The sequence below is a fragment of the Pseudophryne corroboree genome, chromosome 4 (assembly GCF_028390025.1).
Source record: "Pseudophryne corroboree isolate aPseCor3 chromosome 4, aPseCor3.hap2, whole genome shotgun sequence".
In the NCBI taxonomy this organism is placed as follows: domain Eukaryota; kingdom Metazoa; phylum Chordata; class Amphibia; order Anura; family Myobatrachidae; genus Pseudophryne; species Pseudophryne corroboree.
This window is the reverse complement of record NC_086447.1, coordinates 125,566,687-125,583,795: the sequence shown is the minus strand read 5'-3', so window position 1 is coordinate 125,583,795 and position 17,109 is coordinate 125,566,687. Positions and strand designations below refer to the sequence as shown.

The 17,109-nt window shown below is 49.1% G+C and overlaps 1 long non-coding RNA gene across 3 annotated transcripts in view; it reads right to left on the bottom strand.

The window, feature by feature from the left end:
• The window catches only part of LOC134911160 (uncharacterized), a 350,439-nt gene that overhangs the window by 29,873 nt on the left and 303,457 nt on the right, over positions 1-17,109 (bottom strand). The gene's annotated exons all lie outside the window — the stretch shown is intronic.

The following is a 17,109-nucleotide window of genomic DNA, read 5'->3' as shown; positions in this document are numbered from 1 at the left end:
ATAGCATTGACCTAATCAAAGTGGTCTTTCTATGACAAAATTTGCACACTGACCTCCTCCGTGGGTCCCATTAATACAGAATATCTGTACTGGTCAGGAGAAACGGCTGTCAGACTGTTCAGTGTCTGCAACCTTTCTAATCTTTCTCTCAGGATTTACAGACCAGAACATTCCCTATATATATATATATATATATATATATATATTAATATTTTTTTTGCATTTTTTGTGCATTCTCTTTATTGGATCGTAGAAGGGTATTTGTTTTAACTACTCAATAAAATAATGTTTTAACAGTAGTGATCCAACCTGCGCAGGATGGGATCTCTCACCATCAGGTGACATGCCTCATTTTCATAAATGCAGGCCGTCGCCGCTCCCATTACATGGCAGATTGCTGCGGATCAGTGAAACGGGACAGCTGATGTGTCCCCCTTAAGGCTCTGGGTGTATGACCTTGGTTGTGAATAGATTGCAAAATTTGATTATTTTTTTTTGTTAAACAGAGTTTACTCGAATGTTCTGAGGTTTAATCAGATCATGGGAGGAGTCTCTGGAGTCTATATACAATGACAGTTCTTCCTGTTCCAGCCCGTTTGATGCCTCAAAGTCTCCCTTCTCACTCTTCCTAGACTGGTTAGGCGTTACTGTTTGGATGTTTTAGAAGGTGAGTCATTTGTATAGAAGGGCTGTTGTGTTATTTTAGTTGGTGTATAAAGTTTGGGTGTGCCCTCCAAGTGATCCCGATAGCCATGGATGGATAGAGATAGAGTACATATGCAGAAGCACAGTGTCACTGTATGTGGCTTCTAAGCGAGGGTCGCTTACCAACGATTGATTGTATGTTTGTGATTTGTTATCTGGCGTTCTCACATTTGCAGCCATAGCTCATCTGCCCTCAGCCCTCCCTGCCGATCTATATCTCCATCTCTTTACTACAAAATGTTATTAAGGGGCATATCCAATTCCCGATTAACGTGGCTATGCATGCTCCCAATTCAGGTGCCATCCAATTGAAAAAAAGAAACTTGCATGGTAATTTTTACTGTTAATAGCTGCATTAATTATGTTGAAATAATAAGAATTTACTCACCGGTAATTCTATTTCTCGTAGTCCGTAGTGGATGCTGGGTACTCCGTAAGGACCATGGGGAATAGACGGGCTCCGCAGGAGACTGGGCACTCTAAAAGAAAGATTAGGTACTATCTGGTGTGCACTGGCTCCTCCCTCTATGCCCCCCCTCCAGACCTCAGTTAGGGAAACTGTGCCCGGAAGAGCTGACACTACAAGGAAAGGATTTGGAATCCAGGGTAAGACTCATACCAGCCACACCAATCACACCATACAACTCGTGATAACTATACCCAGTTAACAGTATGAATAACAACTGAGCCTCAGTAACAGATGGCTCATAACAATAACCCTTTAGTTAAGTAATAACTATATACAAGTATTGCAGAAAATCCGCACTTGGGACTGGCTCCCAGCATCCACTACGGACTACGAGAAATAGAATTACCGGTGAGTAAATTCTTATTTTCTCTGACGTCCTAGTGGATGCTGGGTACTCCGTAAGGACCATGGGGATTATACCAAAGCTCCCAAACGGGCGGGAGAGTGTGGATGACTCTGCAGCACCGCATGAGCAAACTCAAGGTCCTCCTCAGCCATGGTATCAAACTTGTAGAATTTTTCAAACGTGTTTGACCCCGACCAGGTAGCAGCTCGGCAAAGTTGTAATGCCGAGACCCCTTGGGCAGCCGCCCAAGAAGAGCCCCCTTCCTCGTGGAATGGGCTTTTACTGATTTAGGATGCGGCAGTCCAGCCGCAGAATGTGCAAGTTGAATCGTGGAGCAGATCCAGCGAGCAATAGTCTGCTTAGAAGCAGGAGCACCCAGCTTGTTGGGTGCATGCAGGATAAACAGCGAGTCAGTATTTCTGACTCTAGCCGTCCTGGAAACATAGATTTTCAGGGCCCGGACTACATCCAGCAACTTGGAGGCCTCCAAGTCCCGAGTAGCCGCAGGCACCACAATAGGTTAGTTCAAATGAAACGCTGATACCACCTTAGGGAGAAATTGGGGACGAATCCTCAATTCTGCCCTGTCCCTATGGAAGATCAGATAAGGGCTTTTACATGACAAAGCCGCCAATTCTGACACACGCCTAGCCGAAGCCAAGGCCAAATATATATGACCACTTTCCACGTGAGATACTTCAACTCCACGTTCTGAAGTGGCTCAAAACAATGTGATTTTAGGACATCCAACACTACGTTGAGATCCCAAGGTGCCACTGGAGGCACAAAAGGGGCTGAATATGCAGCACTCCCTTAACAACGTCTGAACTTCAGGCAGCGTCTTTCCTAGCCTTTAACAGCATAGGAATCACTTCATCTGGAACGCCCTTTTCCGTTAGGATCCGGCGTTCAACCGCCAAGCCATCAAACGCAGCCGCGGTAAGTCTTGGAACAGACAGGGCCCCTGCAGTAATAGGTCCTGTCTGAGAGACAGAGGCCATGGGTCCTCCGAGATCATTTCTTGTAGTTCTGGGTACCAAGTTCTTCTTGGCCAATCCGGAACTACGAGTATAGTTCTTACTCCTCTCTTACTTACTATCCTCAGTACCTTGGGTATGAGAGGAAGAGGAGGGAACACATAAACCGACTGGTACACCCACGGTGTCACTAGTGCGTCCACAGCTATCGCCTGAGGGTCTCTTGACCTGGCGCAATACTTTTTTAGCTTTTTGTTGAGGCGGGACGCCATCATGTCCACCTGTGGCCGTTCCCAACGGTTAACAATCTGCGTGAAGACTTCTGGATGAAGTCCCCACTCTCCCGGGTGGAGGTCGTGCCTGCTGAGGAAGTCTGCTTCCTAGTTTTCCACACCCGGAATGAACACTGCTGACAGTGTTAGCACGTGATACTCCGCCCATCGGAGAATCCTTGTGGCTTCTGCCAACGCCATCCTGCTTCTTGTGCCGCCTTGTCGGTTTACATGGGCGACAGCCGTGATGTTGTCTGACTGAATCAGCACCGGCTGGTTTTGAAGCAGGGGTTCTGCTTGCCTTAGGGCATTGTAAATGGCCCTTAGGTCCAGAATATTTATGTGTAGGGAAGTCTCCTGACTCGACCATTGTCCTTGGAAGTTTCTTCCCTGAGTGACTGCTCCCCAACCTCGGAGGCTTGCATCCGTGGTCACCAGGACCCAGTCCTGAATGCCGAATCTGCGGCCCTCGAGAAGAAGAGCACTCTGCAGCCACCACAGCAGAGACACCCTGGCCCTCGGGGACAGGGTGATCAGCCGATGCATCTGAAGATGCGATCCTCACTTGTCTAACAGGTCCAACTGAAAATTCCTTGCATGGAACCTGCCGAAGGGAATTGCTTCGTAAGAAGTTACCATCTTTTCCAGGACTCGTGTGCAATGATGCACCGACACCTGTTTTGGTTTCAGGAGGTCTCTGACCAGAGATGACAACTCCTTGGCCTTCTCCTCCGGGAGAAACACCTTCTTCTGTTCTGTGTCCAGAAACATGCCCAATATCAGCAGACGCGTTGTAGGAACCAGCTGCGACTTTGGGATATTCAGAATCCAGCCATGCTGTTGTAGCACTTCCTGAGATAGTGCTACTCCGATCAACGACTGCTCCTTGGACCTCGCCTTTATAAGGAGATCGTCCAAGTACGGGATAATTATAACTCCCTTCTTTCGAAGGAGTATCATCATTTTGGCCATTACCTTGGAACACACCCTCGGTGCCGTGGACAGACCAAACGGCAACGTCTGGAATTGGTAATGGCAGTTCTGTACCACAACCTTGAGGTACTCCTGGTGAGGTAGGTAAATGGGGACATGTAGGTAAGCATCCTTGATGTCCAGTGATACCATGTAATCCTCCTCTTCCAGGCTTGCAATAATCGCCCTGAGCGATACTATTTTGAACTTGAACTTCCTTATATAAGCGTTCAAGGATTTCAAATTTAGAATGGGTCTCACCGAACCGTCTGGTTTCGGTACCACAAACATTGTGGAATAGTAACCCCGTCCCTGTTGAAGGAGGGGAACTTTTATTATCACCTGCTGGAGGTACAGCTTGTGAATTGCCGCCAGTACTACCTCCCTGTCCTGGGGAGTAGCTGGCAAGGCTGATTTGAGGTAACGGCGAGGGGGAGACGTCTCGAACTCCAGCTTGTATCCCTGAGATACCACTTGTAGAACCCAGAGATCCACCTGTGAGCGAACCCACTGGTCGCTGAAGTTCCGGAGACGGGCCCCCACTGCACCTGGCTCCACATGTGGAGCCCCAGCGTCATGCGGTGGACTTAGTGGAAGCAGGGGAGGATTTTTGTTCTTGGGAACTGGCTGTATGGTGCAGCTTTTTCCCTCTACCCCTGCCTCTGGGCAGAAAGGACGCGCCTCTAACCCGCTTGCCTTTCTGAGGCCGAAAGGACTGTACTTGATAATACGGTGCTTTCTTAGGCTGTGAGGGAACCTGAGGTAAAAAAGTCGACTTCCCAGCTGTTGCTGTGGATACGAGGTCCGAAAGACCGTCCCCAAACAATTCCTCACCCTTGTAAGGCAAAATTTCCATGTGCCTTTTAGAATCAGCATCACCCGTCCACTGCCGAGTCCATAATACTCTCCTGGCAGAAATGGACATCGCATTAATTCTAGATGCCAGCCGGCAAATGTCCCTCTGTGCATCTCTCATATATAAGACTACGTCTTTAATATGCTCTATGGTTAGCAATATAGTGTCCCTGTCAAGGGAATCAATGTTATCAGACAGGGAATCAGACCACGCTGCTGCAGCACTGCACATCCATGCTGAAGCAATAGCAGGTCTCAGTATAGTACCTGAGTGTGTATACACAGACTTCAGGATAGCCTTCTGCTTTCTATCTGCAGGCTCCTTTAAGGCGGCCGTATCCTGAGACGGCAGTGCCACCTTTTTTGATAAGCGTGTGAGCGCCTTGTCCGCCTTAGGGGATGTCTCCCAGCGTAACCTATCCGTTGGCGGGAAAGGGTACGCCAGTAGTAACCGCTTAGAAATTACTAGTTTCTTATCTGGTGAACCCCACGCTTCTTCACACAATTCGTTTAACTCATCAGATGGGGGAAAAGTCACTGGCTGCTTTTTCTCCTCAAACATAATACCCTTTTTTGTGGTAACCGGGTTAATGTCAGAAATGTGCAACACATTTTTCATTGCCGTAATCATGCATCGGATGGCCCTAGTGGATTGTATATTTGTCACATCCTCGTCGACACTGGAGTCAGACTCCGTGTCGACATCTGTGTCTGCCATCTGAGGTAGCGGGCGTTTTTGAGCCCCTGACGGCCTCTGAGATGCCTGGGCAGGCGCGGGCTGAGATGCCGGCTGTCCCAAAGCTGCGTCATCGAACCTTTTATGTAAGGAGTTGACACTGTCGGTTAATACCTTCCACATATCCATCCACTCAGGTGTCGGCCCCGCAGGGGGCGACATCACACTTATCGGCACCTGCTCCGCCTCCACGTAAGCGTCCTCATCAAACATGTCGACACAGCCGTACCGACACACCGCACACACACACAGGGAATGCTCTGACTGAGGACAGGACCCCACAAAGTCCTTTGGGGAGACAGAGAGAGAGTATGCCAGCACACACCACAGCGCTATATAAACAGGGATTTACACTAACAAAAGTGAATTTTCCCTATAGCTGCTTAATATACTCAGTTTGCGCCTAAATTTAGTGCCCCCCCCTCTCTTTTTTACCCTTTAAGCCTGGAAACTGCAGGGGAGAGCCTGGGGAGCTGTCTTCCAGCGGAGCTGTGAAGAGAAAATGGCCCCGGTGTGCTGAGGGAGATAGCCCCGCCCCCTTCTCGGCGGACTTCTCCCGCTTTTTTATATACTTTTATGGCGGGGGATTATGCACATATACAGTTTATTAGACTGTATTATGTGCTTTTTGCCATGTAAGGTACTCTAATTGCTGCCCGGGGCGCCCCCCCCCCCTCCCCCCCCCCTCCCCCCCCCCCCCCAGCGCCCTGCACCCATCAGTGACCGGACTGTGTGGTGTGCATAGGGAGCAATGGCGCACAGCTGCAGTGCTGTGCGCTACCTTAATGAAGACCGAAGTCTTCAGCCGCCGATTTCCTCCGGTTTCTTCCGTCTTCTGGCTCTGCAAGGGGGGCGGCGGCGCGGCTCCAGGAACGGACGATCGAGGTCGGGCCCTGTGTTCGATCCCTCTGGAGCTAATGGTGTCCAGTAGCCTAGAAGCACAAGCTAGCTGCAAGCAGGTAGGTTTGCTTCTCTCCCCTAAGTCCCACGTAGCAGTGAGTCTGTTGCCAGCAGATCTCACTGAAAATAAAAAACCTAACAAATACTTTCTTTTCTAGAAGCTCAGGAGAGCCCCTAGTGTGCAACCAGCTCGGGCTGGGCACAGATTCTAACTGAGGTCTGGAGGAGGGGCATAGAGGGAGGAGCCAGTGCACACCAGATAGTACCTAATCTTTCTTTTAGAGTGCCCAGTCTCCTGCGGAGCCCGTCTATTCCCCATGGTCCTTACGGAGTACCCAGCATCCACTAGGACGTCAGAGAAATGAGGAAATTCGCCTGTACCCTAAAAAAACATTATACAGGTATTACTCAATTACTAGCCAAAAGCAAAATATTTGAGGCTTATAAAAGCTTTCAAATGGCTGATTTTTTTTTAAACAGTGAAAAAATTATAGAAAACAAGTTTTTTTTATTATAGTGTGTAGGCTGTGGTCCCGGCAGCCCCGAACACTATCAGCGGTGTGGCGGTGCTCCTGACAACACCAGGACTATTGACCTGATACACACCAGCCACGGCGGCAAAATCCCTTCTATAATTATGATGTTAGATGCCGAGATGGCATTCAACCAAATATCCTGGCCGTTAATGTTTGGGGTTCTTTGGTCGATGGGCTTCACAGGCAAATTTCTTCAAGGTGTCTCTGCTTTATATCATTCCCCCACTGCCTCCGGTTCTGTTAATGGTTTGACCTCGGCCCAAGGGTTAAAGTGAGCCGGAAAGGGGCGGAACTGCATTCCGTCAGTTCCGCCTCCTCCGGCTCACCTAACCCGATGTGTCCCCGGCGCCACAGGGAGATGCCGGGCGCCCGCTGAAATTGTGTTACCAGGGGGCGCCATTCTCCCTCTCTATAGCGGAAGCCGGTGTCAGGAGCTCAGTACTGAGCTCCGGCTTACGGCCCTGTCACTATGCACTATGGGAGAGATGTCATGACATTTCTCCCATAGTGCCGAGGGGTGGGCGCCAAGAGAGAACTGCAGCGGTCTGGAAGCGGGAGCGGGGCACGGTGAGTATTGTGATTTTTGTTTGTTTTTTTCCTTAGTGTAGCGGCGCATCTACTAGGGGCAAACTACTGGGGGGGCATCTACTGGGGGCAAACTACTGGGGGGCATTACTACTGGGGTTCATCTACTGGGGGCAAACTACTGGGCGGTATTATTACTGAGGAGCATCTACTGCGGGACAATATTACTGGGGGCCAACTACTGGGGCAAACTGCAAGGGGGCAAGCTACTGGGGGCAAACTACAAGGGGGCAAGCTACTGGGGGCAAACTACAAGAAGACAAGCTTCTGGGGGCAAACTACAAAGGGGCTAACTACTGGGGGCAAACTACAGGAGGGCATTACTACTGGGGGCATAACTACAGGGGCATTACTACTGGGGGCGTAACTACAGGGGCATTACTACTTGGGGGCAAACTACAGGGGCATTACTACTTGGGGCAAACTACAGGGGGGATAAACTACAGGGGCATTACTACTGGGGGCATTACTACTGGGGGCTAAACTACAAGGGGGTATAACTACAGGGGCTAAACTACAAGGGGGCAAACTACAGGGGGGCATTGCTACTTGCGGCTAAACTACAAACAGGCAAACTACTGGGGGCATTACCACTGGGAGGCTAAACTACATGGGGCAAACTACACGTGGGCTAAACTACTGGAGGCATTACCACTGGGAGGCTAAACTAAAGGGGGGGGGGTAATAACTGCAGGGGCATTACACTGGGGGCATAACTACTAGGGCTAAACTACAGGGGGCTAAGCCACTGGGGGCATTACTACAAGCAACATTACTACTGGGGGCAATACTACACAGGGCATTACCATTAAGGGCATTACTACTGGGGGCCCTACTAATGAGGGCATTGTAAAGGGGGCACTTCATAAGGGGCATCACTCCTGGGGACATAAGGGGCACTACTATTGCGGGCATTGCATAAGGGGCACCACTACTATGGGATCTATATAAGGCACACTACCACTGTGGGCACTACCAGTACAGTGGACATTGCATAGGGAGCACTACTACTGTGGGCATTGTATAAGAAGCGCACTGCGGTGGGCATTATGTGTATTACGGGGTGCTACTACTGTGGGCATTATTACTATTGTGTGACCACGCCCCTTTCTTTTTGAGACCACGCCCCTTTTTGCGGGGAAATACCTTTATTACATGGGCGCCGTGGGGAGAAAGGGGTGAGTTCCACCACCTTTCTAGGACCACTTTATGCACTGCTCGACCCCATTTGGAATCTCTAATGGCACGCGTCAAGATTGCCCCCTCTCACCGCTTATATTTGATCTCAATATAGAACCTATGACAGACAGAATTCGGGCTAATATATGGGTAGGAACCATGGAACATAAATTGGCCTTATATGCGATGACGTATTATTATATATCACAAATCCGCTTAGTTCACTTCCATCCGTCCTGTCTGAACTTAAATTATATGGTCATAAAAAGGGTAGAAGACAACCCTTGATAAAACAGAAGCCCTTGACTTGACTTCTCAGGATGACAAAGTCTCTTTAGAGCGTCTGTTTCCATTCACTTGGCATCTCCAGAAGATCAAGTATTTGGGAATATACATCACTAAATGGTATCATTAGCTTTTCCAGGCTAACATCCCACACATTTTTTCTCAGATTAAGATGGACCTTAATTTGTGGTCCCATCACTTAATTTCCTGGATAGGCTGTATCAACGCTACCAAAATGAATATACTCCCCAGAATATTATATCACTTTCAGACCCTTCCAATTCATGTCCCCTCCCATGTTTTCAAATTCCTTCAATTCCACACCTCTCGGTTTCTTTGGCCAGGGAGACATCCGCAGTTTTGCCTACGAGTCCTCCAGAGATCTGCTCAGTGGGGTGAAATGGGTATCTCTAACGTCAAACGCTATTATCTCTCTGTGCAGCTTGTTCAATGCATCTTATTGAATATACTGGGTTCCTCTAGAATTTAGGTTGATCTTTAGGGTTGCAGGTCTGGGGCTGCTTTCTCCTGCTTGCCTCTTTTGGCTCCCATGGACTCGCCACCCAAAAAAGGCTTATAGTCACCGCATAGTTTCCCATTCTTTGTCAATATGGGACTCTGCTGCCCGAAAATTTGGCCTCTCTCCACTGCCCTCTTCTATCATTCTGCTCAGGAATTCCCTCCTGCAAGGCACTTTTGACATTTTCCCCATGGCAGAAAGGTGGCATTTGGGGCCTAATTCAGGTTGGATCGCAATAAGAAATCCAACCGCAATTTCTGAGAAAAAAATGCGGGCGCATTGCACCCGTATTTTCTGCAGGTGGGCCGCAGAAAATTCAGTCGCCTCTGCCTATCAATCAGGGAGGAGACAGAGCGTTGTGGAGGGGCCGAATGGGGGGCGGAGGCTGCCGAACGGGGGCAAGATCACGGGGGCTGCATGACGTCACATGCAGCTACCGCAATCAGTAAGATGGCGGCAAATCTCCTGCGGCCACAGCTAAGCTTCGCCGGCAGGAGGCTTCCACAGTTTCTGCTAACAAGCAGAAATTGCGAACGCTTCGCAATTTCTGCTTGTTGAAGTGGGGGAGGCTCCAGTCAGCATGATGGGCGGCCTTGCCCAGCGATGTGCGGCCCCCAGCATTCGATCCAAAGGATCCTTACTGAATTAGGCTCTTGATACTTAAATGATTTGACTCATTACTTCTCCTTCTCCTTTTATGATATTCAATCTAACTTTCATATTCCCTCTAAAAAGTATTATCAATACTTGCAATTGCGTAACTTTCAGGGCAAAGTCAGGAACCGTCTTTCCCTCTGCCCTTTGACTACTGTTGAAAAGCTATGCTTACATCAGACTTCCACTGCCGGTCTGATACCTACAATATACTCTGAACTTACTCTAGCCACAACATTTCCACAGAACCCGCAGAAATTGGTCTGGGAGTGAGACTTAGAAGTGTCACTAGATCCAGATGACATGGCCAAGATTCGTGAGACTGCTGCTTCCAGCTCAATTTGTGTGAGGATTAATAAAGATATGTACAAAATCCTATGTAGATGTCCCCTCTAGGCTTAAAAAGATGTTCCCTGAAGCCACCAATAAATGCTGGCATGGCTGCACTTAGAAAGAACCTTTCTTCATGTTTGGTGGAGCTGCCCAAAATGTACCGATTTCTGGATGGATATTAAGAATCTGAATTTAGAAACTAATATTTTTTCCTTTTACCTATGGCCACCATCGGAGCCACGCATCACCAAAATAAACTTTTAAGACACATTCCGTCGGTGGCCACATGTCAAATTGTAGGCACTTGGAAACTGCAGTCTCCCCCATCTCTTTATTCAATTATTAGCAGGGTCTGGCATGTTCACCATATGGAATTCATGACCAGCATCCTTAAGAACTCCTCCAGGTCGTGTGACAAGGCCTGGGGTCCTTGGCTGTCCTTTTTTCATGCTAGTTCCCCCTTTACGTAACTCTCTTTTTCTTCCACTCCCACCATCTTCTCTCCTCTCCCTTTCCTCTTTACCTTGTTTTTCCTGCATACTCCCAAAATGGGTCTTACAGTTTTATGTGAATCGCAGTCCTCCTAATCCTGCATTTTAGTTTTTACTTTAGACCCACTGTGCATTTGTTACTTGTTTTTATTAGAGATGTGCACTTGAAATTTTTCGGGTTTTGTGTTTTGGTTTTGGGTTCGGTTCCGCGGCCGTGTTTTGGGTTCGACCTCGTTTTGGCAAAACCTCACCGAATTTTTTTTGTCGGATTCGGGTGTGTTTTGGATTCGGGTGTTTTTTTAAAAAAACACTAAAAAACAGCTTAAATCATAGAATTTGGGGGTCATTTTGATCCCAAAGTATTATTAACCTCAAAAACCATAATTTCCACTCATTTTCAGTCTATTCTGAATACCTCACACCTCACAATATTATTTTTAGTCCTAAAATTTGCACCTAGGTCTCTGGATGACTAAGCTAAGCGACCCTAGTGGCCGACACAAACACCGTGCCCATCTAGGAGTGGCACTGCAGTGTCACGCAGGATGGCCCTTCCAAAAAACACTCCCCAAACAGCACATGACGCAAAGAAAAAAAGAGGCGCAATGAGGTAGCTGTGTGAGTAAGATAAGCGACCCTAGTGGCCGACACAAACACCGTGCCCATCTAGGAGTGGCACTGCAGTGTCACGCAGGATGGCCCTTCCAAAAAACCCTCCCCAAACAGCACATGACGCAAAGAAAAAAAGAGGCGCAATGAGGTAGCTGTGTGAGTAAGATAAGCGACCCTAGTGGCCGACACAAACACCGGGCCCATCTAGGAGTGGCACTGCAGTGTCACGCAGGATGGCCCTTCCAAAAAACCCTCCCCAAACAGCACATGACGCAAAGAAAAATTAAAGAAAAAAGAGGTGCAAGATGGAATTGTCCTTGGGCCCTCCCACCCACCCTTATGTTGTATAAACAGGACATGCACACTTTAACCAACCCATCATTTCAGTGACAGGGTCTGCCACACGACTGTGACTGAAATGACGGGTTGGTTTGGACCCCCACCAAAAAAGAAGCAATTAATCTCTCCTTGCACAAACTGGCTCTACAGAGGCAAGATGTCCACCTCATCATCATCCTCCGATATATCACCGTGTACATCCCCCTCCTCACAGATTATCAATTCGTCCCCACTGGAATCCACCATCTCAGCTCCCTGTGTACTTTGTGGAGGCAATTGCTGCTGGTCAATGTCTCCACGGAGGAATTGATTATAATTCATTTTAATGAACATCATCTTCTCCACATTTTCTGGATGTAACCTCGTACGCCGATTGCTGACAAGGTGAGCGGCGGCACTAAACACTCTTTCGGAGTACACACTTGTGGGAGGGCAACTTAGGTAGAATAAAGCCAGTTTGTGCAAGGGCCTCCAAATTGCCTCTTTTTCCTGCCAGTATAAGTACGGACTGTGTGACGTGCCTACTTGGATGCGGTCACTCATATAATCCTCCACCATTCTTTCAATGGTGAGAGAATCATATGCAGTGACAGTAGACGACATGTCCGTAATCGTTGTCAGGTCCTTCAGTCCGGACCAGATGTCAGCATCAGCAGTCGCTCCAGACTGCCCTGCATCACCGCCAGCGGGTGGGCTCGGAATTCTGAGCCTTTTCCTCGCACCCCCAGTTGCGGGAGAATGTGAAGGAGGAGATGTTGACAGGTCGCGTTCCGCTTGACTTGACAATTTTCTCACCAGCAGGTCTTTCAACCCCAGCAGACTTGTGTCTGCCGGAAAGAGAGATCCAAGGTAGGCTTTAAATCTAGGATCGAGCACGGTGGCCAAAATGTAGTGCTCTGATTTCAACAGATTGACCACCCGTGAATCCTTGTTAAGCGAATTAAGGGCTCCATCCACAAGTCCCACATGCCTAGCGGAATCGCTCCGTGTTAGCTCCTCCTTCAATGTCTCCAGCTTCTTCTGCAAAAGCCTGATGAGGGGAATGACCTGACTCAGGCTGGCAGTGTCTGAACTGACTTCACGTGTGGCAAGTTCAAAGGGCATCAGAACCTTGCACAACGTTGAAATCATTCTCCACTGCGCTTGAGACAGGTGCATTCCACCTCCTATATCGTGCTCAATTGTATAGGCTTGAATGGCCTTTTGCTGCTCCTCCAACCTCTGAAGCATATAGAGGGTTGAATTCCACCTCGTTACCACTTCTTGCTTCAGATGATGGCAGGGCAGCAGAGGCGGAACTACGGGCAGTGCAGGCAGTGCACTGCACTGGGGCCCGCCTCTGTCCAGGGGCCCAAGCATGTAATGAGTCAAACTGACTCATTACATGCCGCTGTGCGCTGCAGGCAACCGCTGCCCGCAGCGCACAGCCGCCCGGAGATAGGAGCTGAGCAGCGGTACAGACGGGGGAAGGAGGAGGGAGCCGGAGGACGGAGCCGCAGCAGCGCTTTGTTACTGGTGGAGGCGCTGCTGCTGCTGCTCCTCTGCTTCCCTATAGGCTGTCTTCCGAGAACAGCCTATAGGGAAGCAGAGGGGCAGCAGCAGCAGCGCCTCCACCAGTAACAAAGCGCTGCTGCGGCTCCGTCCTCCGGCTCCCTCCTCCTCATTCTCTACTGCCCGGGAATCATCGTCTGACGCAGCTGCACCGAGGAGCCTGAGGGTAAGTATAATTCTTTCTTTCTTTCTTTCTTTCTTTCTTTCTTTCTTTCTTTTTCTTTCCTTCTTTCTTTCTTGTGCCTGCCTGCCACAATGTGTAAAAAGGGGGGACTACCTGCCGCAATGTGTAAAAAGGGGGGACTGCCTGCCGCACTGTGTAAAAAGGGGGGACTGCCTGCCGCAATGTGTAAAAAGGGGGGACTACCTGCCGCAATGTGTAAAAAGGGGGGACTACCTGCCGCAATGTGTAAAAAGGGGGGACTGCCTGCCGCAATGTGTAAAAAGGGGGGACTGCCTGCCGCAATGTGTAAAAAGGGGGGACTACCTGCCGCAATGTGTAAAAAGGGGGGACTGCCTGCCGCAATGTGTAAAAAGGGGGGACTGCCTGCCGCACTGTGTAAAAAGGGGGGACTGCCTACCGCAATGTGTAAAAAGGGGGGACTACCTGCCGCAATGTGTAAAAAGGGGGGACTGCCTGCCACTATGTGTAAAAAGGGGAATCTGCCTGCCGTAATGTGTAAAAATGGGGACGCTGTCTGCCGTAATGTGTAACAAGGGCACGCTGTCTGCCGTAATGTGTAAAAAGGGCACGCTGTCTGCCGTAATGTGTAACAAGGGCACGCGGTCTGCCGTTATGTGTAAAAAGGGGTAATCTGCCCGACGCTATGTGTAAAAATGGGGAATCTGCCTGCCGTAATGTGTAAAAAAGGGGGGCTGCCTGACGCTATGTGTAAAAATGGGGAATCTGCCTGCTGCTATGTGTAAAAAGGAGGAATCTGCCTGCCGTAATGTGTAAAAATGGGGACGCTGTCTGCCGTAATGTGTAACAAGGGCACGCTGTCTGCCGTAATGTGTAACAAGGGCACGCTGTCTACCGTAATGTGTAAAAAGGGCACGCTGTCTGCCGTAATGTGTAACAAGGGCACGCGGTCTGCCGTTATGTGTAAAAAGGGCACGCTGTCTGCCGTTATGTGTAAAAAGGGCACGCTGTCTGCTGTAATGTGTAAAAAGAGGAATCTGTTCGCTGTAAGGTGTAAAAGGGTCTCTACCTGGTGTAGTGGTGCTACTGTGCGGCGTAATTTGAATAATGGAGACTACTGTGTTGGTATTATTTTGTGGCCACACCCCTTCCCCACGAAGCCACGCCACTATGTATTTTTGCGCGCGCCTACGGCGCGCACTGCCCCCGGGGTGGTCTTGGATGGGGGGGGGGCCCAAAGCATTTTGTCGCACCTGGGCCCACCGCTTGCTTGTTCCGCCACTGCAGGGCAGGTTCAGTAGTTTTTGGTGGTGCTCCAGTCTTCTGTACGTGGTGCCTGTACGCCGAAAGTGTCCCGCAATTCTTCTGGCCACCGACAGCATCTCTTGCACGCCCCTGTCGTTTTTTAAAAAATTCTGCACCACCAAATTCAAGGTATGTGCAAAACATGGGACGTGCTGGAATTTGCCCATATTTAATGCACACACAATATTGCTGGCGTTGTCCGATGCCACAAATCCACAGGAGAGTCCAATTGGGGTAAGCCATTCCGCGATGATCTTCCTCAGTTGCCGTAAGAGGTTTTCAGCTGTGTGCGTATTCTGGAAAGCGGTGATACAAAGCGTAGCCTGCCTAGGAAAGAGTTGGCGTTTGCGAGATGCTGCTACTGGTGCCGCCGCTGCTGTTCTTGCGGCGGGAGTCCATACATCTACCCAGTGGGCTGTCACAGTCATATAGTCCTGACCCTGCCCTGCTCCACTTGTCCACATGTCCGTGGTTAAGTGGACATTGGGTACAGCTGCATTTTTTAGGACACTGGTGAGTCTTTTTCTGAGGTCTGTGTACATTTTCGGTATCGCCTGCCTAGAGAAGTGGAACCTAGATGGTATTTGGTAACGGGGGCACACTACCTCAAGAAATTGTGTAGTTCCCTGTGAACTAACGGCGGATACCGGACGCACGTCTAACACCAACATAGTTGTCAAGGCCTCAGTTATCCGCTTTGCAGCAGGATGACTGCTGTGATATTTCATCTTCCTCGCAAAGGACTGTTGGACAGTCAATTGCTTACTGGAAGTAGTACAAGTGGTCTTCCGACTTCCCCTCTGGGATGACCATCGACTCCCAGCAGCAACAACAGCAGCGCCAGCAGCAGTAGGCGTTACACGCAAGGATGCATCGGAGGAATCCCAGGCAGGAGAGGAATCGTCAGAATTGCCAGTGACATGGCCTGCAGGACTATTGGCATTCCTGGGGAAGGAGGAAATTGACACTGAGGGAGTTGGTGGGGTGGTTTGCGTGAGCTTGTTTACAAGAGGAAGGGATTTACTGGTCAGTGGACTGCTTCCACTGTCACCCAAAGTTTTTGAACTTGTCACTGACTTATTATGAATGCGCTGCAGGTGACGTATAAGGGAGGATGTTCTGAGGTGGTTAACGTCCTTACCCCTACTTATTACAGCTTGACAAAGGCAACACACGGCTTGACACCTGTTGTCCGCTTTTCTGTTGAAATACCTCCACACTGAAGAGCTGATTTTTTTGGTATTTTCACCAGGCATGTCAACGGCCATATTCCTCCCACGGACAACAGGTGTCTCCCCGGGTGCCTGACTTAAACAAACCACCTCACCATCAGAATCCTCCTGGTCAATTTCCTCCCCAGCGCCAGCAACACCCATATCCTCCTCATCCTGGTGTACTTCAACACTGACATCTTCAATCTGACTATCAGGAACTGGACTGCGGGTGCTCCTTCCAGCACTTGCAGGGGGCGTGCAAATGGTGGAAGGCGCATGCTCTTCACGTCCAGTGTTGGGAAGGTCAGGCATCGCAACCGACACAATTGGACTCTCCTTGTGGATTTGGGATTTCGAAGAACGCACAGTTCTTTGCGGTGCTTTTGCCAGCTTGAGTCTTTTCAGTTTTCTAGCGAGAGGCTGAGTGCTTCCATCCTCATGTGAAGCTGAACCACTAGCCATGAACATAGGCCAGGGCCTCAGCCGTTCCTTGCCACTCCGTGTGGTAAATGGCATATTGGCAAGTTTACGCTTCTCCTCCGACAATTTTATTTTAGGTTTTGGAGTCCTTTTTTTACTGATATTTGGTGTTTTGGATTTGACATGCTCTGTACTATGACATTGGGCATCGGCCTTGGCAGACGACGTTGCTGGCATTTCATCGTCTCGGCCATGACTAGTGGCAGCAGCTTCAGCACGAGGTGGAAGTGGATCTTGATCTTTCCCTAATTTTGGAACCTCAACATTTTTGTTCTCCATATTTTAATAGGCACAACTAAAAGGCACCTCAGGTAAACAATGGAGATGGATGGATACTAGTATACTTATGGATGGACTGCCGAGTGCCGACACAGAGGTAGCTACAGCCGTGGACTACCGTACTGTGTCTGCTGCTAATATAGACTGGATGATAATGAGATGAAATCAATATATATATATGTATGTATATATAATATCACTAGTACTGCAGCCGGACAGGTAGATAATATATTTATTAGGTAATGATGACTGATGACGGACCTGCTGGACACTGTCAGCTCAGCAGCACCGCAGACTGCTACAGTAAGCTACTATACTATAGTAGTATGTACAAAGAAGAAAGAAAAAAAAAACCACGGGTAGGTGGTATAC